This window comes from Podarcis vaucheri, assembly GCF_965113315.1.
Source record: "Podarcis vaucheri genome assembly, chromosome: 7".
In the NCBI taxonomy this organism is placed as follows: Eukaryota; Metazoa; Chordata; class Lepidosauria; order Squamata; family Lacertidae; genus Podarcis; species Podarcis vaucheri.
The window spans coordinates 91,373,340-91,395,673 of NC_138765.1; the positions used below are offsets into that span (position 1 = coordinate 91,373,340).

The 22,334-nt window shown below is 45.6% G+C and overlaps 1 protein-coding gene across 3 annotated transcripts in view; it reads right to left on the minus strand.

Annotated features, from left to right (window-relative positions):
• The window catches only part of ADRA2B (adrenoceptor alpha 2B), a 95,204-nt gene that overhangs the window by 59,209 nt on the left and 13,661 nt on the right, over nt 1–22,334 (minus strand). Inside the window, exons 2-3 of one of the 3 annotated variants that reach the window (XM_082230257.1) lie at nt 9,804–9,986; nt 6,680–8,512 (exon numbers count right to left, since the gene is read on the minus strand). The exons of 1 other annotated variant lie outside the window; for it this stretch is intronic. The gene's annotated coding sequence lies outside the window, so the exon portion shown is untranslated. Of the gene's footprint in view, nt 1–6,679; nt 8,513–9,803; nt 9,987–22,334 lie in introns of those variants that run through there. One more of the 3 variants, XM_082230258.1, reaches the window with a different exon arrangement.

A 22,334-nucleotide genomic window follows, 5' to 3' on the forward strand; every position in this document is an offset into this window, starting at 1 on the left:
AACCAGCACCCCCTGGCCAGCCCCAGAGACACCATTCGCCTGGGGAGCTTGTAGCCAGGGCTGCTGCAACCAACAGTCGCACAAGCCTTTGGGAGGCAGAAACATGGCATCCAAGGAAGGAGGGAAGGAAAGAGGGACAGAGGCTGGTTGAAAACAATTGACCCAGAAGGATCCCTCAAGTGTTGAATAAGACTCAAAGTTGTGGAGTTTAGTGAGGTTCTCTTTTAGTGCCACAGAATGTGGATTTGTCAGGCCTCAGAAGTAAACCTGGGAAGAACATGTTATGTTTCCATATCCAAGCAGCAGTGAGGACACTGACCCAGACTTGGGGTTCTTGCATGTGTGTTTGTATTCAGCAACATGTCATGGATTCAGTAATGGTGAATTAGTGCTGGATTTATATTGGGCCCGAACGGGAGCAAATAGTATGGAAAGTGGGATCGCTGATAACTGCCTCAATATGATCAAGAAGCACGGATGGCCACCAACTTGGGTGACTTTGAAAGGGGATTAGACAAATTCATGGAGGACAAGGTGATCAGTGGCCACTAGCCCCAGGATTTCAAAGGCAGAGCTTTGTTGAGTTTTTGTAAAAAGCTCAACAACTTTTTTGGGGTGTCCTGGTTTTTACCTTTTGAAGTAAATACCAGTGATTCTGTTTTCCATACAGTGTCAGAGGCAGTATGCCTCTGCATATCAAGAGAATGAACAGGGTTGGGGGAACAGGTGCCAGAAAATACCCATCAGAAGCCTTCTCTGAACCCTAATGGCAGCTCAGGGACATTTGGCCACTAGAGGCACCCCTCCTGCTGCCCCTGTGGCCTGCGGCATGCACAGGCCTGCTCCACCACCCTCACTCCCTTGCCCCTGCCCCCTTCTCCTCTGCAGGTGTGTCCCCACTGCTGGGAGTGGGTGGGGCAGTGGGAGAGGCCTGCAGCAGTAACACCCACAGAGGAGGCAGGGGTGTAGCAGCTGGGGGGCACCTGTGGCTTCAGAGGGGGCAGTGGGGGGAGCCCACAGAGAATAAGGCAGCCGTGCAGCCATGTAGGAGGCAGTGAATGGCATGGGCCCAAATCTTCTGCCTGAGGCTACCGCCTCACCTTGCCTTATGAGTGGGCCAGCCCTGCCCAGGGGAGTTTTCAGTGGGGCAGGGGGAGTCACAGCTAGGGACAGAAGAGTTAGCTCTCTCCTCCTAGCAACCCTCTTGAGTCCCCTTTTGAGAAGTCCATGTGCTGGAGTGAGCCCATCTCAGATCAGCCACACCATACAATTGGGCAAGATGCAGATTCCTCTTCGGTGCAAAACTGTAGAGGAAGAAGCTGTACATCAAGGGATTCTTGCCTCCTTCTTGCAGGAACAGAAGGAGGATGCAGTGCTCCTAGTGTGGGGCTCTCAGAACCCTTTCTGGTAGGAGTAAATGGCTGAGAAGAGGGATTCGATAGGTGCCCCCTGCTCCAAAAGGCATTATGCCTTCATTCTCCAGTTTCATTTGTCTTTGATAGTAGGTCAGAGTCACATGCATTGCTCTGCTCTCACTTGCCTCCATCCACACCCACCACTGTTATGTGGCCATCAGAAGGTTCTACACAAAGGGCTGCAGCTCTTGGGTCAAAAAAAGGTTCCTTGCCCCGATCTAACCTTACTCTGAATTGCAAGGGCTCCGCAAGGTCCCAGCAAGAGAACAGGCTTTCCAAACAGCTGCTACCTGACTTTCTAGCTGGAGATGCCAGAGATGGAACCTTCTGCATGCAACACATGTGTGCTGTGCCACTGAGCTATGACTCACAGCCTGTACAACTGAAAGCAAAGCCTTTAACCGGGACTCAAAGCTGTGTTTGTGCTGCTGGTATGCCATTATTAGTAGCGTTATTTATCAGCATTAATTACAAGATGACAGACACAGAATTTGTTCTACCATGAAATGTGAAGAAAAGTGCAAAAAAGACAAGATGTCTGGTAGAAATGCAACATCCACCCAAGGAAATAAGACTGTTGTGTTCCTTCTTACTTTGCATTTAAAAACTGACTGCTTCTAGGGCTGCATTGACACTGTACGTTTAGGCTCTATTGATACCACCTGAAACAACCAAAGAAGTCTGAGATCTGTAGTTTATTAAAGGAGCTGAGAGTTGTTAGGAGGCTCCCATTCCCCTTCCAGAGATACAATTCCCAGAATTCCCAGTCAAAAGGGATTGGCTGTTAAACTAGTCTGAGAATTGTAGCTCTAAGATGGCACTAGGTGGTCTCCTAACAACTCTCAGCAGGGACGCGGGTGCTGTGGGTTAAACCACAGAGCCTAGGGCTTGCCTATCAGAAGGTTGATGGTTCGAATCCCCACAACAGGGTGAGCTCCCGTTGCTCGGTCCCAGCTCCTGCCAACCTAGCAGTTTGAAAGCACATCAAAGTGCAAGTAGATAAATAGGTACCGCTCCGGCAGGAAGGTAAACGGCGTTTCCGTGCACTGCTCTGGTTCGTCAGAAGCGGCTTAGTCATGCTGGCCACATGACCCAGAAGCTGTACGCTGGCTCCCTCGGCCAGTAAAGCGAGATGAGCACTGCAACCCCAGAGTCAGCCACGACTGGACCTAATGGTCAGGGGTCCCTTTACCAACTCTCAGCACCTTTAGCAAACTACAGCTCCCAGAATTCTTTAGATGAAATGGAATCATAGCCCCTTGAATGTATGGTGTGAATGCGGCTTAAAACCAGGAACCTATTATCCCATAGCATAACAGTCCTGTAGGGTAAAACAATAAAACCATCTGTCTTGCCAAATGCCAGGTGGTTCTTCTAAAATGAGACTCAGAAGTAATACAAAACACAAGTGAGTGAGAAGATCAAAGATTTTATTCTAAACAGCAAGCAATATATACATACCAAGCAAGCACCTCAAGAAGTGGCGAAGTGACTCCCCCAGGTAGCCTCAGTTTACACGGCTCTGCGGCCGTCAGTCCGTGCACAAGCTTCTCTCTAAACTCTGCCCAAAACCATCTGATTTATAGATAGCTAACCTGTCCACCCCTTCCCAATGTCTCACTTTCTCAAAACAATGTTCAACATCAAAGATGATGCTCATCACTCCCTGAAGCCACTCAGGTTATGACTTCCAGGCAAGAGAGTGTTTCCAATAAACTGAGACCACAAAGGTTTATGAAACAAGATAAAAGAAAAGTTTACTCAAAAGTTACAGAAAGCCAGCAAATTTCCCAATCGAGCAAAGTATCAAAATAAAGTACCGTACTATAGACTGAAATGCTGTCCCTGAACTTAAACATCCTCTCATCTTCCAAGACCCTCAGAAGCACCTTACTCTCAAGTAGCAGCCCTTTTGCCTCTTTCCCAGGATCACAAAGCTTCTTCTTATCATGCTGAGATCCCCTTGGAGCTCTTCTTTCTTTCTTCTTTGGTGATCCCTCGTTGCCAAGTAAGATTGTCTTCCATAAACACGGTTTTAACAATGAGTCCGTAAGTGACTGTGGAGGCCAATTCTGGATCCACACGTCCTTCCACAGTGGGGACATTGGTTTCCAGGTGGGAGTTGATCACGGGTGTGGATTTGCCAAGCGTGCCTTCCTCCTAGCACGTTTCTCCCTTGCGTCCTGAGTTCAAGTGTCTTCAAAGCATAGCGGTCAACGTTTTCCTTTTTTTAAGAGAAATTCCCTTATTCCAAATAGGATTCCTCGCAAGAAAAGGGAAAAGTTGACAGCTATGCTTCAAAGTCCATGACACTTTTGGTAAAGGCTGTTCTCCAACTGGAACACTCACAGGCCAGTGTTTCCCTGTTGTCGGTGTTTATACTACATTTTTTTAGATTTGCCTTGAGACAGTCTTTAAACCTGTTTTGTTGACCACCAGCGTTACGCTTTCCATTTTAAAGTTCAGAATAAAGTAGTTGCTTTGGAAGACGATCGTCAGGCATCCGCACAACATGACCAGTCCAACGAAGTTGATGTTGAAGAATCATTGCTTCGACACTGGTGATCTTTGCTTCTTCCAGTACACTGACATTAGTTTGCCTGTCTTCTCAAGTGATGTGTAAAAATTTTTGGAGACACCATTGATGGAATCTTTCGAGGAGTTGGAGATGGCGTTTATAAGTGGTCCATGTTTCACAAGCATACAGTAAGGTTGGTAGTACAGTAGCTTTGTAAACAAGCATTTTGGTTTTCCTGAGAATGTTCCGGTCTCAAACACTCTGTACTTCAATCGAGAGAAAGCCGCACTCGCAGAGCTCAGGCGATGCTGGATTTCGGCATCAATGTTGGCCCTTGTGGAAAGATGACTGCCTAGGTAGGAGAAGTAATCAACATTTTCCAACGTTACACCATTGAGTTGGATTTGTGACGCTGCAGAGGGGTTATTTTGTACTTGTTGGTGCAGCACTTTGGTTTTTTGGATATTGAGTGATAGGCCAAGCTTCTTGTAAGCTTCTGCAAAGATATTTAGGATGGTTTGGAGGTCATCCTCCGAGTGTGCACACACTACGCTGTCATCAGCATACTGAAGCTCTATGATGGAAGTTACGGTAACCTTACTCTTTACTTTCAGCCTGCTCAGATTGAAGAGCTTTCCATCTGTTCAATATATGATTTCTACCCCAGTGGGGAGTTTCCCTTTGACAAAGTATAGGATCATGGTAATGAAAATAATGAATAGAGTTGGGGCAATAACACAACCCTGTTTAACACCTGATCCCACTGTGAATGGTTCACTTTGAGAGCCATTGTTATCTGCAATTGTTGCTGTCATATTATCATGGAGGAGTCAAATGATGTTTACAAATTTATCTGGGCAGCCAATTTTCAGAAGGACAGTCCACAGGGCATTAAGATTTACAGTATCGAAAGCCTTAGTCAGGTCAATAAATGCCATATACAGGGGTTGGTTTTGCTCTCTGCATTTTTCTTGAAGCTGTCGAGTGGTGAAAATCATGTCCACTGTCCCCCTAGAAGGCCAAAAACCATTTTGGGATTCAGGAAGGGTCACGGATATTGTTAAGAGATGGTTTGCTAAGATCCTTGCAAGAATTTTGCTGGCCACAGCTAATAGAGAGATGCCTCAATAGTTTCCACAATCAGTTCTGTCACCTTTTTAAAAGAGATTGATAATTTTGGCATCCCTAAAGTCTGCTTGCTGTCTGTGTTATCTGACAAAGTTTGTATATTCCATGTTCCAAAGTTCAATTGTCTTTTACAACCACTAGGTGGTGACCCCACTGGGTGTGGCAATCCAGACAGGGAAAAAGGGACGCAGACTATGTTTAGGGCATCTTTTCTAGTCCCTCCCCCTTTTTGGGGTAGCAGAATGGATCCTAAAAAGGGCTGTTCAGTCATGGATGCAGCTGCCAAGCTGCTCAACTGCCTCATTCCTTGAGTCAGAACAACTGAATCTGTATCCACCGCCCATGTGCCGGTTCATGACTAGGGGCTTCCAGATTTCACGATCCTGCCCCCGTTACCATTTGCCAATCACCATGGGACTTTTGGGGTTTGGTTTTTGGAAGACGCCTATGTGTGAATTTGTTTTATGTATGTAGATCAGTTCACGCTGACCAACGCACAGTCTTCGCAGTAGGGCTCTGTTCCAATAGCATGAAGTAGTCATGACAAACCGGTAGATTCCTATCTGCTGCAGCCTTCATCCACCTTCACAGCCGTTGTAACATACCGCTTGTTATCATCCGCCTGTTCTGCCATTGAGGACTTCTTGGGTCATTCTTTGTCTAGCTCCTTCCCTTTGACCTTACCGCCTTGGGTGACCCTGCTGGGAGTACGAGATTCCCGACGGATTCACTCACAAGAGCCATAGGAACATGCAAGCCCACTCACCATGACAAGGTGATGATCCAGCAAGTAGGCCCTTGGATCTACCTGCATCTTCCATTCTTAGGCAAGGTGATTGAGAAGGAGGTCACTACACCTCCCTGCATCCTCCAGGCATGTCTGGAGGATGCAGACCATTTGGATCCCTTTCAATTGGGATTCAGGTCCCATCATGAAACTGCCTTGATCACACTGGTCAATGGTCTCCAGCAGGCTAGGGACAGAGGTGGAAGCTGTTTCCTAGTTCTGCTGGATCTCTCAGTGCCCTTTGTTACCATTGACCATGGTATCCTTCTGGACCATCCAGGGCACTGGCAGCTGGGGCCACTGTAGTGCTGTGGTCCTGAGCCGTGTCCAGAAAGTGGTGTTGGGGGGGTGAGTGTTCAGACCCCTTGGCACTCACCTGTGGGGTGCCTCAGGGCTCTGTCAACTCCCTCATGCTTTTTAACATCTATATGAAGCTGCTGGGAGAGATCATTAGGGGGTTTGGGCTGAGTGTTCACCAGTACGTGGATGAGACTCGTCTCTACCTCTCATTTAAATTGGAACCATTGAAGGCTGTGAATGTCTTCTGTGGGTGTCTGGAGGTGGTTGGAGGATGGATGGCAGCTAACAGATTGAGGTTGAATCCTGACACGACAGAAGTACTGTCCCTGGGGGATGGGGGCGGGCAGGTGTGGGGGTCTCCCTGGTCCTGAATGCGGTAACTGTGCCCCTGAAGGACCAGGTGCACAGCCTGCGAGACATTTTGGACTCACAGCTGTCCACAGAGGCTTAATTTTGTGTCCAGGGCAGCTGTCTACCAGCTCCATCTGGTATGCCAGCTGAGACCCTATCTGCCTGCACATCTGCCCTGGTTATCTCCCACTTAGACTACTGCAATGTATTCTACGTGGGGCTACCTTTGAAGGAGATTCAGAAACTACAACTAATCCAGAAGGGACCATATAACAGCAGTCCTGAAAGACCAACATTGGCTCCCAGTATGTTTCTGAGCACAGTTCAAACTGTTGATGCTGACCTTTAAGCCATAAACAGCCTCTGCCCTGTATACTTGAAGGAGCGTCTCCACTCCTATGGTTCAACCTAGACATAGGGTCCAGCTCTGAGGGCCTTCTGGTGGTTCCCACATTGCAAGAAGTGAAGTTACAGGGAACCAGGCAATCACATGCTTTGCCCCTCCAGGATTACAGGCTCAGTTTGGGCCTTTTGATTTTCATGCCCTTACACACGAGATCTGCAAGGGAGTTCTACTGCCTTCACAATTTAAGCAGATCAAGAAAGTCCAGGCTTCACAAATTAGCTCTACAATCCTCAAAGCAACATACAAGAAAAATATCCATTCCCATCTAATTCTCAACAGTCCATTAACAAAGTCCATGCAAACATCCAGGACTGCAAAGTTCAAGGTCTTCAAGTCCCCCATCTTCTCTGCTGAGTTCTACAGGAGCTGTAGATGACGACTAGCCATTTGATGGTTAAGTCCTGTTAACCACAAAAGGGGAGAGCGTTTGGGTCCTGCTTGTGGGTTTCCCACAGGTATCTGATGGGCCACTGTGAGTCCAGGGTGCTGGACTAGACGGGCCATTGGCCGGATCCAGCAGGCTCTTCCTTCATTCTTAACAGCAACACTGAGACTAAGAAGGAAGCTGATAGATAGTGCCATCCCCTTGGACTGGATGTAAGTAAGGCGGCAGACAGATGGGGGATCGCTGGGGGAAAACTGAGACTGGTGGGGCAGAGTCCCATTTATCCTAATGGAGAAATCTCCGTTGAATACTATTCAACATTTGCAGAAGAGGCTAGCTATTAGTTGTAGGGCTTGCAATTAACTCAACCCTCTATTTGCATCTTAAAACAAAACATGAGTCCAATGATTGCAGTGTCAGCACTGGCCCTAAGGCTACATCCAGACAATGACCATAGTATAGCGCTGTGCAGCAGTCTGAAGCAGACAAATGCTGGCAAAGCACCATGACATTCCATCCAAAGACTCCCCCCTCCTTCATCTCTAGAAGTGGCGGAACCCTGCCAATTATGGACAGAAATAATTTGAACCTACTCAATTATTTTTCCAGGCCTCCACTCAATGCCTGGCTATTAACCCAGTGAGCCTGGATTATTTTGGGACAGGTTATGATTCCCCACTGCCCCCTGGCCACTTGGCACAGACCAAGACCCAACAAGATGAGCGAATGCTGAGATATAAAGAGTTTCATTACTGCTTCTTTTTCTTTTCACCTGTAGTTTGTATCTGTTTCTATGCCCACCTGTGGCACTGATATGGGAACATATAAGCGAAGGAGGAGATATGGGGAGGGCGGAGACAGGCTGGAGAGTGAAGTGACGAATGGGGAGCACAGAAGAAGGCAGATGAGGCTGCTAGACAGAGTTCAAATTCCCTGGCAAGCACAGTAGCTGTGACCCTTGAGGGCAGGATGGGGGCGGGAGAGTTGATCCTGCACACACAGTCTCTTGCACCAGATTCAGTGGGATTGCAAAAGGGCAGGCGTGTTAATAAATATGTGTGTCATTAGTAACATTGCCGCTCCCTTTCACATGCCCTCTGCTACACACACAGTAACCCTGGAACTTTTCCCAAGTGAGAAAGATGCTCTGTGAACAGGACTCCGTGTACTCTCCAGCTAACAAAAATGGGTGTTTTTCTTCTCTTGCTCGGGAATCTTTAGGCTGAAAAAAGGATAGGGAAAAGATAATTAATACTAAAAGTGCTTATATAACCTTAATGATTTAATGTTAGGAAGGAAGAGAGAGAGTATTGCTAGCTATTATATCATAGAAATGCAAAACTGCAATGCATACACACCTTTATTAAGGTATTAAGGGAGTTATGATTCATTTGCATGCAACCTGTGAGGAGTTGTATAGCTGTAGAAGACCTGGGCTATCTTGCATGCACCTGGAATGGATCAGTTGAGCAAGCAATTCTTGGAACACAAGTTGTCAATAATAGGTATAAAAACTGACAGCACCAAAAGAAGGGTCTGATGATTTGCATGGTTCTGCTAAGAAGCCCAGCAAATTGATGGTGTCGGCCTTAGGAACATATTATTAGGAAAGCATCTTTGGATGTTTAGCCAAAATCTGCTTCTCACAGAATACAGTATTTAATAGCTGCATTTAACAGACATATATATCTTTTCTTAAATTTATATCCTGCCCTTCCTCCCAAAGCTGCCCAGGGCTTCCATATTTGAGTTTCATATTTGAATTCTGTATTTGAAAATTGATTTGCTATGGTGTTTTTGAGTCTATGGCTTTCTAAATATACAAGTTTGAATATCCAGAAAATATCTGGAGGAAAGGTTAAAGCATTTGAGGCTTTTTAGTGTGAAGAGAAGGGAAGTAAGAGGAGATGTAACAGGAATGTGATGCTGGACACAGAGTTTAAGAGATGCAGTTTTCTGGGCACGTTTGAATTGAAATGATGAGGGAGATGAGTTAGTCTAACTAGGTTCCACAAGCAACCTTTTTTCTTTTTTGCAACAAATATAAATTGCAGAAGGGGATACAAACTTTATTTTGGTGGGTTACTTTTGAATTTCTGTTTACCTATAAGGTATCTCTCTTAAATTCTACCTCTGATAGCACAATCTTACCATATATACCTACTCAGAAGTAAAAGCCCCAATGAGTTCAGTGACACTTACTCCCAGGTAAGTATGCCTACTATGGCAGATTAGGGCTGTAGAAATAATATCTGAGTGGATATGGTTAGGATTGCCCTTCAAATTTCCTCTGAAATGATACTGTTGACAAAGAATTGAAGAAGGCAAGTAAAGTTAGTGCTTTTCTTTGGAAATATTGGGTTGCCATTCTGGTCAAAATGTATTTTGGTTTGAGGAAGAAAGTCGTTGTCATCCCCGCCACCGCCTGGCAACCTGCAAGCAGCCCTGTTAATGGTAGCTCATTAAGCTGTTGCAATCAGAATGTATTGCAGATGTTCTCCATATAATCAGACCTCAGATCCTCAAAATGAGGAACCAATTCCAAGTTCTTCAGCTTGTTCATGTCTCCAGAAAGGTCAAGGAGAGAGAACCAGTGACAGAACGGACAGATGGCTGCAAGTCACTGGGCAGCAGGAAAAGGAAGTGCTTCTCAAAAGTTCATTGACCACTTTCCTCATAGGGCAGGAGGAACATTCCTGGAGAAGAAGGGAGGGTGGGCAGCACAGCATGAACTCTACTAGGAAACACAAATATTTTTAATAGCAAAGCAAAAATAAAATAAAGACTGCAGGGCCTCTCCATTTGCTGGGCTGGAAAACCAGCTCCCTCAATTGTCATCTGCAGCCATTTGGCTACTACAGGAGGAGGAGGGAGATGAGGAACTTGGGAACAACTTGGGAACAGCTTAGGAAGCGGACTTTAAAGAGGGCGTCTCCATCAGCTCTGCTGAAAGGCCAGGGGCTTCTCCAGACAACCAGTTATTAATGAAGATACTTCTTAATTTACTTGCACAAAGCTTACAGAGAGGTTAGATTATAGGTTATAGGACAATAAGCATTCGTCCTGATTTTCTTGGTGTGGTGTATACACATATTTCAGTTAGTCATTCATGCACCCTACCACTTCATGCATTCCCTATCACTTTACAAACCACAAGAAGTCTGTTTCTTTTTTTAAAGTGGATTTGCTACCCCAACCCTCTCTCTCATCTTCCTCAACCTTATACAGTATAACATTAGTGTCTCACACATCAAATATAACAGATCTGTAGAAGAGTCTATGAACAGAAAACAGAGACACTGTATGTACTTTCGAGGTTCAAGAAAATCTTGAATAAAAGCATTTTTAAAATTAAAAAAAAAGTGGATTTGTCATGGCAGGGAGACAGAGCCCTTTAATTCACTTTATTTGCAGTAACCTAAAGCTCCAGTATGTGCTGAGTTGAAATACTGACAATCTGGAGCCTGCTCCTTTTGGCTTCTCTACCTCTCCTTAAAATATTTCCATTCCAGGTGGTCATTACAAGAACTGTAACTAAGAAATGGTTTTCTTTCCCTTCCTCCTCGCTCCCAGTTCCTTTTCCTTTTATGCCCTGTCTGGGCATGTTTAGCCTGGAGAAGAGGAAGTTAAGGGGTGATATGATAGCCATGTTCAAATATATAAAAGGATGTCACCTAGAGGAGGGAGAAAGGTTGTTTTCTGCTGCTCCAGAGAAGCGGACACGGAGCAATGGATCCAAACTACAAGAAAGAAGATTCCACCTAAACATTAGGAAGAACTTCCTGACAGTGGGAGCTGTTTGACAGTGGAATTTGCTGCCAAGGAGTGTGGTGGAGTCTCCTTTTTTGGAGGTCTTTAAGCAGAGGCTTGACAACCATATGTCAGGAGTGCTCTGATGGTGTTTCCTGCTTGGCAGGGGGTTGGACTCGATGGCCCTTGTGGTCTCTTCCAACTCTATGATTCTATGATTCTATGATTCTATGATTCTTGGAAGTAATCCCGAGAGGCAGAACTGTCTGATCATTTGTTAGCTCTCTGGGAGCTTTTTTTTTTTTGAGTTGTTATGAGAATACAAAGCAAAATATACAAACATACTGACTAAAGATAAAAAAGCAAAAGCAAAAAACTAGGAATAAAAATATAATAAAAAATAACTGTAATAAACACTTAAGACAGTTTAAATAATCAGATATACAAAGATAACATGTATTTCTTCTAATCATTATTTATCAATCAATAAATTAATCAATCTTTATTACGGTCCAGAGACCCAACAAATCATTACAAATCAATACACAATTCATACAGCCTACCTCCAGATTAATCAAGCATTTTGTTTAGAATATAGGGCTCATTTCTTCTTGCAACCACCGATAAAAACTTTGCCACTGCTAACGTTCTAGCATTTGTCCGGTCTTCCAGTAGGAACCTGACATAGTGAGTCTCTGATTTTCCCGGGAAAGATACCAGCAAGGGTAATATCACTTCAGCCCTGGCCTGCTCATATTTTGCACAATGCAACAAAATATGCTTTATGGAATCGATGTCTTGAGCACACGAGCAAAGTCTGTCCTGGTAGGGAACTCCTCTCAACCTGCCATCCAACACTGCAGAGGGGAAGACATTTAGTCTGCCTTTGGCGTCATTATTTATTCGTATGATTCTATGGGAACATTTCTATTTTATGCTGAAGAGCAAGATAAAAAAAATACTTGAAATAATAATGAAGAGAATGCACTGCTTGGAAAAACAGCAGGAGGAGGTGTTGGAGGGGTCACATAAGCAAAAGGCCCCTGGTTCTTCTCCAGCATTTCTAATACAGCTGCAAAGTCTCCAGTGTGAAGCCCGTGAGAGACGCTGCAAGTCCATATGGAGCTAGTTGAGCAGTGCACTGGCTCACTGTAAAACAGCTTCCAAACTGCCCTACAAAGAAGGAAATAGGATCCAGCATCAGGCCCCGCTGCTAGCTTGTCAAACCTGGCAACTGCACAGTCTCTTGGTGTTATGTACTGAAGTTCTCACCCTGGGCCAGCGGGTGGATACTGTAGATAGTTCAGGTCCACATATGCAAATAAGGGATCGAAAGTGACATTCAGTGATTGGATAGTTACAGAAAGTTGTTACAGTTACATTGTACTGGAGCTCTATATAAGTAGGCTGGCTGAACCCTTCAGTTCAGTTCTGGCCTGTGAATAAACAAGAGCTGATTGGAGAATCGCTGTGTCGTCTGATATGTTCACCCACAACTTAACACTTGGAATTATGATGACAGTGCAGGATGGATTTGTTGCATTTTGCTGCTACGGGCCAAATACATTTTGGTACATGAGATGAACTGCAAAATGATGACCCCCCCTCCTACTCACAAAGGAAGAAGGGGTGATTGAAACTCTACATCAGAAACAAGGGGGTGGGATAAACATTTATTTGGGATTTGCTGCCCGTGTGGATCCTGCCACCTGAGGCGGTCACCTCACCTCGCCACTGGGTGGGCCAGCCCTGTACTGACCTGCACACTGGTTATTTGGCTCCCCCAGCCTTTGGAATGGAACCTTCCCAAAATTCTGATTGCGCACCTTGAAAAATGGGCATGATGAGCTGAAGAAGGATCCCCAGACTGCAGAAATGCCAACACTGCAGTACAGGAGGTGGGGAATCTTCCACAGCCCTCCACCTCTCCAAGCCCACCTGGATCATCTGCCTTGGTCACAAGGACCCAACAGACTTCCTTCTTTGCTAAAAATGGTAAAACCCAGGTGTTGGGCATATGGCTTTTTTCACTTAATAGTATCTGTAGCACTAATTAAGTTTCATCCAAACTATTTGAGTACTGTAGAGTAACAGCTTCGCTTTTTTAACATTACATAAAACACCTTTTGCAATTACCTCAACCTTATTTTTGTTAGACTAAAAATGTGAAAAGGTGTCCTGATATGGATTAATCCCTTTTACAGCCACCTGGTTAAAAGAGTTCCCATTGCATATTACTAACAAAGTAGCTCATACATAAAAGCATTTAAAAAAACCCTGCTTTGCCATAATTGGTTGCTGTCATACATACACAGACACTCACACACTCCATATATATTGTGACACTCCATATATTTAATTAAAAAGGTAAAGGTAAAGGGACCCCTGACCATTAGGTCCAGTCTTGGCCGACTCTGGGGTTATGGCGCTCATCTCGCTTTATTGGCCGAGGGAGCCGGCGTACAGCTTCCGGGTCATGTGGCCAGCATGACTAAGCCGCTTCTGGCGAACCAGAGCAGCGCACGGAAACGCTGTTTACCTTCCTGCCGGAGCGGTCCTTATTTATCTACTTGCACTTTGACGTGCTTTCGAACTGCTAGGTTGGCAGGAGCAGGGACCGAGCAACAGGAGCTCACCCCGTCACAGGGATTCGAACCGCCAACCTTCTGATCTGCAAGCCCTAGGCTCTGTGGTTTAGAATAGATCACAGTGCCACCTGCGTCTCTCATATATTTAATTACATATTGTTTATCAAGTACAAAATTGTTTTTATCCTGTTTGCAAACTTGATCTGTCTGAATGTGGGTCAGTGAGGACAAAACCGAGTCATAGGAAAGGCAGGGGAATGTCTCCACTAGCGATGGTGACCCTCCTTACAAACTGTGCCATGCAGAAAACAGGGGGAGCTCAGATGGAGCCCTTCCTCCCATACAAACCTGAGCTAGAAAGAGGATAGCAAAAGGCTTTTGCTAAGGCCTGTGCTCTGATCCACTCACCCCTCCCGCTTCCATCTGCTCATGAAAAGTTGACCTGCCCTCAAACTTTTCAAAGAAGCACGTGGGGACACTTTTGCATGCCAATTCTTAGTCACGGTCTTGAGGCCTTTCCTTGCTGCAAATCGCAGGAGGCTGTTCTCCCATTTTCAATGTGCTGCATTTGTTCTGTGCGGTTGCCTGTTTCTCACAGATTTAAACGCCATGGCACCAAGGAGAGTTTGCTCTGTGTCTCTTAACTGGCCTACAGCAGGTTAAATTGAAAAACTGACAATCTACCTTGGCAGCAACTGCAGTGTGAAAAATGGCTGCGCACTGGAAGTATCTTAGTTCTCATGCGTTATCCCCTAGAGACAATGGCAACCTCTCTGGACTCTGAGAGCCAACTTCTCTTTGCCAATCTGGTGCCCTCCAGCCTACTGGGGAGTGGTAGTCCTAGACAGCTGGAGGGCATTCACATGGAGAAGGCTGCTGTAGAAGCCATCAACCCTCCAAGGCAAATAGGGGTGCTGTGCTGAGACACCAGGGACTGACCATGGTAAATGACTGGGGTACCTAAGATGGCATTGACCCAGCTCCTACATGCTGGTGAAACTGAATGCCCTCCAGGATCTAACACAAAGGCCCATCTGTGCTGGGGAGTTTGCTTCCTCAACCGCCAAGATAACAACAACAGCAAGCAAAATCCAGTTAAAATGAGTTAAGACACACAAAAACACATATTGTGTTTGTTCTGCTGCCCAGTGCATTGTAGTCCTTTTGTGTCCCTTGATCATTTTTGTTTCCTGAAGTTAATGAAGTGAAGACTCAGAAGTGTCGTTATTACAGACACACCCATCTATTTATAGGAGCTGGAAAAACACAGGGAGGCAGAGGATGCCAGGAGTTCCTCAGGATGCTGTGGTATTGTCCTCCGGAGGGGTGTGAAGGGAATGCCAACTGGAGTATTAAAAGGAAACTGGGTGCATCACCTCCGCACTGGCAGGGCTGCCCAGATCCAGGGGAAGGTCCTCAGGGGCAGAGTGCAGAGACACTGGAACCATGTGTACATTCTGGCCTGGAGGTGTTTCAAGAGCTTGGAGGGCAGCAGAGTATTCTGTACCCTGCACAGAAAGGGGCAAACTGGACTCAAGCCACCCTGAGGGTGTGTTTTAGGATGAGAAGAGAAAGGCTGGTCATGCTGCAGCCAGTGGCGACCTGCCCACTGAAGGGCCAATGCTTGTGGAAGTCAAATCTAGGAGAAGACACTCTAGAGAATGACCGCTCTGTTGTTGGCCCTTCTGGGACACCATTGAGGGCCAAAGGCTGCACTCGCATAAAAGTGGCAGGTAGATATCTGGTGGAAGGACCCTGAGTAAGAGGGAAGTGAAGAACTCCCAGGGTGAGGAGGTGGGCAAAGAAAGCCAGCTGGAGGGTCTGTCATTTTCTGTGAGGAGCCAGGATTCAAAGCCAGCTTTGAGAGAATATTCTGTATTCATGAACTGTTTTGTTGTGTGTGTTTTTTGTATTTTGCTGCTGACTTTCTCTTCCCTTATTTTTAATGCTGTTGCTCCTATGATAATCTGTATTTTATTTCATAATTCTGAGCTGTATACGGTAATTGTATTTATATAATTATTTTGATGCTAGTGTTGTATAGATATTATTATGTAGTGACATTTGTGCTGCATGTTGTAAACTGCCTTGTGGTCGGAGGCAAAGGGTGGTATATAAATTTAATAAATCATCATCATCATCTCTGGATGCACTGGTGATGATAGTCCTCAACTTAAGAGAACCCTTCGCCTTTTGACAGCAGGAAACCCTGATTTTGAACTCCAGGGACAGCATCATTCATTCATTCAAAATATTTATAAGCAATATTTCAAAGCTCTTGCAAGTGGGTTCCATACAACCACAGGTCAAAAATTAATAAATCAGCAATGATAAAACAAGCAGATCTTATCCAGCCCAGAACAAAAAAAAAACCCATAAAGAGATACAGTGTGGTGTAGTGGTTAGAGTGTTGGACTAGGACCTGAGAGACCAAGGTTCCATGAAGCTCTCTGGGCGATCTAACTCACAGGGTTGTTGTGAAGACAAAATGGGGGGGGGGGATGTACTCTACCCTGTGCTCCTCAGGGAAAACTTGAGATATAAATGTAACAAACAAACAAACAAAGCAGCAAAGAGCACTGGAAATATATATTTAAAAACCCTTCAATGTAGGGGTGGCTATAGATCCTTCTTTTAAAAGGACACTGTTAGAGGGGCTACCAGATAATAGTCCTCTGTGGAAATATAAAGGGCAGCGCTGTGAGTTAAACCACAGAGCCTAGGGCTTGCCGATCAGAAGGTCGGCGGTTCGAATCCCCGCGACGGGGTGAGCTCCCGTTGCTCGATCCCAGCTCCTGCCAACCTAGCAGTTCGAAACCATGTCAAAGTGCAAGTAGATAAATAGGTACCGCTCTGGCGGGAAGGTAAATGGTGTTTCCATGCGCTGCTCTGGTTTGCCAGGAGCAGCTTAGTCATGCTGGCCACATGACCCGGAAGCTGTACGCCGGCTCCCTGGGCCACTAAAGCGAGATGAGTTCCTCAACCCCAGAGTCGTCTGCAACTGGACCTAATGGTCAGGGGTCCCTTTACCTTTATGGGAAGATAACCCTAAGAAGGGAGATGTTCGGAGGGTTGGGCCTTGAATTTGTCCACCCACAATTAACAGACATAAGAATGAAGAGGTATAGTAATTACTTCTAAATTTACATATTTACATATATATCTGCAAATGCTAATCTGTATCTTATTCTGTCCTCCCCCCACCCTGTAATATATACAAGGCCACCCAATTTCAAGGAAAAGCCAGTGGCAACAGTCAAGGTTTTCAGGTCTTTCCCAGAAAACAGTCCCTAGCCTGTTTCAAGTGGTGGCACCCACCTTTGGGGCAGTGAGGTGACTTGGAGGGGGTGGTGGGTGTTGCCAGCTGCTCTTTTGCTCTGGGGTGGGGAAGGGATTCCTCAAGGATCTGTGGGAACCCTCAGAGGTGCAAAACGGGGAAGCTGTGTGGGAAGTTGTTGCCTGCTCAGAGCACATATTCCCATAGCGCTTGTTGTTGCATGGTGGAAAGCACCAGCCCCCAAGCTTCAGGATTTAACCCCTGAGAGGGATGAATGCTCTGCTATGAGAAACTTGAAAATAACAGTTGCAGCCTGTCCTTCAATCTCCGCTCACCCCACAGCTTTCTGCATGGAGGGAGAATGCATGGGAAAAACTGCACTGCAAATCTAAAACAGTTTCAAACCAGTTTAATGATCACAATGCTCTCCAGAGGATCCTGGGAATTGTAGTGCAGGGATTTTTGGTAGGTTCTTTCACAGGACAGGACTACAAATCCCAGAGTTCTTCAGTTCGGTAGTAGTCACAGTTAAGCAGGTTTCCTGGATGTTCATCTGGAAAGCACCAGGTTGCCGAAGACAGCCTTAAGCCACTACACGGCTTCTTCTCCCTCCCACTAGGATCTTTCAGATTGAAAGGAAAAGAAATATTTTTTATTAACACTTCAAGCTGCGTGAGCCCCCCACTCTCCCCCCCCGGGTATTTCCTGTTGCTGCTTTGTGTTTACGGAAGTTGCTTCCCCTGGCGCTTCACCAGATACGTTTCTATTTGGGACAGGCATTGAATGGCTCGGATTGGAAGCTATTTAAAGTGACCATGTTTTCCTGAACTATGTGTTGCTATTTCTGCTGACCATTTTGCTTTCCACCCTGCAGCTCTGTGATAATATAGTGTTATAAGGATTCTAAGGTATCCAGTATAAAATAAATGTTCATAAATGCACAAGGTAAACACTCGTACATAAGTATATAAACCACACATCCGAAATATTACAGGAGAGCAATCCTGAAGCCATTTTGACTCTCTCAAAGTGACCTAAAATGTTCCTCTGCAGTAGGAGTAAATGGGGAAAGCTTTCCAATTGTCTTTTCACTTGCAAATCCCATTAATGATACTGCCTGGAATCTAGTGCCTGGGTTTACCTGCAAATCCAGAATGGCAAATTTCTGTTAAGCTGAGCAGACTATCAATAGTTATTAATTTGTAAATAGGAGATTCAGGAACTGAAGTATTTACCATCTCAAAAGAATGGCCCAGCTACCCAGGATATGCATTCAGAGACCATTATCAGGTATCCTGGCAGACAGGAGAGAAGCAACACTCTCAAATTTTTGTAGGAGACCACCTCCTTCTGTGATGTATGTATGTTTTTTGGGTGGTCTTGGGCTAAAGGGTGGGCCATTTCAAAAGTCTTTAAAGGTTCCTGCATACTTTGCTCTTGGTCTCTCATGCCCCCTTGCAAGGAGGGGAGGGAACTCTGTTGCAACAGAAAATAAAGATCTGCCTTGCTTTCTCTGGATCCTTGACTCCAATCCATTCATCTCTGACTGATCATGGACTCAGTCGCTTGGGGAGTTTGGCAGCAAAAGTCAACCCCCTTGTTTATCAGTAGGAATGCAGCCCAAATAGATAAGGGAATCCTGAGGTCTAGAAACTTGATGCACTGCCTGTTAAAAGGAAAGGAAGGAAACCAAGTGCTGAATAGCTGTATCAGACACTCCACACAAGCTTCTCCACCCCTGATAATGAGCAGCGCTGATTATAGAGATAATTAGCACTTGGGTCTCAAGCTGCTGACATGCAAGGCTCCTTGAGAACAATTTGGATTCTGAGATTGTCCAAGGCTTGGAGGCTCCTTGAATGTGATGCTCGTAGTTAATGCTATAAATAACTCATCTTGACCATGGAAACATTCTGTTCTTTAAAAAAATGTGTATATATAATTATTATTTTTGCAAGCCTTCTTCTTGGCTCTCTTCCCATGTTACATTGCAGAGCTGTGTTATCAGCAAACTGAAATGTGTGTGCTTATCTTTAAATAAACAGAAAGGTCTCCAGAAAGTATCTGAGGGGTGTCAATGAAGGAATCAGGTTATGGCCAATTGCTGACTTCAAGCAAGGTCATGTACCGGTCATCACACATCACACTGTGGTCAACATCATCCACAGGAGCTCTTTCAGCAGCTTAATGACAGGCAGAAATAAAAGAAATGACACTTTCCTCATCACTGTTAGGGAGAGTTGCATCTGTTGGATTTCTGCCAGTCACCAGACTGAAATCAGCAACGGGCAGCCACAAGTTCTGTTGGCCTGTCCTAAAGGTACAGATATCTCCCCAGGAGAGACAGCAAAAGAAATAGTGATGGTACAATCCCATTTAACAGGCATAGCTGTTCAACCACCGTATCTTGGTTTTCAATCCACTAGCTGTCATGATTTCCCCCAAGGAACTGCGGGTTATAATTTGGTGTGGATTCAGAAACTCCAGCCAGCAATCCTTTGCAACCTCTTAACAAACCCAACCCGAGACCAAGGGTGCTCCCTGGTGACCTGTTTATTGAGCATTCATTCCAGTTTGCTTACAGAGAGTTGTGTCAAAGCGAGGGTTATTATCCCACACTTTCCAGTGGATTTCCCCATCATTTTCTGTCTTGCAAAAAGTCTGATCTTTTGGGGGGAAAGCGGGTTTGTTGTGCAAGAACTCCCAATCACCTTTACTTGCGCAACCTGAATTTGCACCCTCAGGTGCCTGCAGCTTTGTCCTCTCTCTGCCCCTTTGAACTATTTTCTAACAACACTCTTGGAGTTCTAGTTCCCACTTCCTTCATAGTAGCCCTGCTTAGTCAGAAAGGCAGCCACCCACAACCTGACCCGCTTCAGGCATTCAGAAGCATACAGCCAGGCTGGCTGGGACTGGCGGGAATTGTGATCCAAAACACCTGGAGAACATGAGGTTGGCAAAAATTGTGGTGCGTAAATGCAAAGTATTATTATTTAGAAGTAGCCTAGCAAATTCTGTACCTCCCTTCTCAGACTTGCTACCCAGAATCCTTAAATCCTGCACTGTCCACCCTTGTTGTCAACTGCAATTCCCATTCAGAGAAAATAAACTCTAATTTGTGCAAGAAAATTTGAAAGATAACTTTAAAAAATATTTCCTTCATATTAACTTGTCTTTAGAGGGCACAAAGCATTATACCTCATATTAAACCTGCTTGGCAGGGGGTTGGACTCGATGGCCCTTGTGGTCTCTTCCAACTCTATGATTCTATGATTCTATGATTCTATGATTCTAAACCAAACAGCTGAGCCACTCACGGCCGCACAGAGACAAATACCTTCCCATAATGAGACTCAACACTTACTTATTACAAAATATCTTTTATTGTTAAAATAGCTTGTAGGACTCCCCCCTCCCCGTTTTCTTTTTGCTAAACATCATTCTGTACATACAAGGGGGTGGGAGAAAAATCACATTCACGGAGTACATACGAGGGCTAAGAGAACCCCACCGTTACACATTCTCCAGCACACAGGTGAAGACGGAGGCAAAAGCTGGTGCAGTGATTTGAGTCTCCTCTAATTTTCAGTGATCTGACTTTTGGTTGGTGATCTGGCTGGATGATCTGAATGGCAGCATAATTTTTCCAGGTGTGTTTAGTTCAGAGACCAAATGTCCCCTCTGATCAACAAAGGGGTATGACTGTGGGTATATTGCAATATCAGCCACAATCTATATCAATCCCATAGTTCTTGACAAGTACTGCTGCTTGATGCATTCCCCCCTCAAACCAGCTTCAATCCAACTAGAAAAATTAAGCCCCCTTCACTTCCCACTTAGGGATAGTGTGTACATTTGAGACAGCCGTTGTGCATGCTTAGATGAGTGCATGTGTGCAGACAACAGCTTCATGGATAGGATTTTCTGTGGGCCTGGGAGGTACCAGAAAGGTCATGCACATCAGGTGAAGACACCCCTGTCCCCTCTCCGATGTGAGCCACACTGTGCAAATGCAGCCTTGAATGCAGTGGCAGAGGAACGAAGTCGTTGCATTTTAAGCTTGTGGTGCAGATACACTGAGTACAGGCTGGCCATTACCCATGAGAACAGCCCTTGCCAACCTGGCACCATCCAGATGCTTTGGACTACAACTCCCATAATCCCCAGCCAGCATGGCTATGCTCCCATCAACTCCAGCATCATGTAGCTTCGCTGGCTGGACCTGAAGGGAGTTGTAGTCCTTAACCTCTGAAAAGGTACCAGATTGGAAAAGCATTGGGGGTTGGCCAGGCGATAACCAAAAGATTACACTGTGATCTTTAACCAAGTATATGCAGCAGAGAGATGGCTGCCATTTCACTGCTTCCTCATTCTCACCAAAGTCCTGTCATTCCCCCTCCTTTCTGAAACTCCTTGGGATCTACTGCCACTCAACACAGGTCAGCCTTTGCCAGTCCCATGGCAGTTGCAGTCCAGCTACACCTGCAGGACACCAGGCTGGCAAAGGCTGATATGGACAGCAGTAAGCCAGATGGGGACGCGGGTGGCGCTGTGGGTAAAACCTCAGCGCCTAGGACTTGCCGATCATCAGGTCGGCGGTTCAAATCCCCGCGGTGGGGTGCGCTCCCGTCGTTCGGTCCCAGTGCCTGCCAACCTAGCAGTTCGAAAGCACCCCCGGGTGCAAGGAGATAAATAGGGACCGCTTACCAGCGGGAAGGTAAACAGCGTTCTGTGTGCTGCGCTGGCTCGCCAGATGCAGCTTGTCACGCTGGCCACGTGACCCAGAAGTGTCTGCGGACAGCGCTGGCTCCCGGCCTATAGAGTGAGATGAGCGCACAACCCTAGAGTCTGGCAAGACTGGCCCCTACGGGCAGGGGTACCTTTAAGCCAGATGGACCAACGGGCTGCCTCTACAGAAAAACAGCTTCCCATGTCTGCTAAAAGCAAGAGAGAGGGGTTTTTTGCCCCTCCTACCATAGTAGGTAAGGTTGCTAAGTGACAACCTAGACAGTGTGCATTTACTTTTTAATGCACAAATAAAGCAGGAGGCAGAGTAGCTCATTACACTCACTATCTTTTTCTGTCTTTCAGCCCCACCTGCATACACCTTGTTAAAAGGTAGATGTGATCTCCAGGCAACCTCCATTTCCATTGCAGGTGTCACATGACCTGCACAACACTGGCCATTAAAAAATAAATGCTAAAACCTCTTGAATTCTATGTATAGAGTAAAGCATGCAAAATTAATAGAATCAAGGCAAATACCCACAAATTCCCTAAAATTCAGCCTTGGCCGCTCATTAGTAAATCGTTTTCCTAAAGGATGCTGGCTGCTGAAGTCCTGTTGCCAGAGACGACACTCCCTCTTTCCTCTCTCTTCTACGTCCAACGTCTTCAGCATAAAGAGATTTGCTCACTGGGTGCTGCCC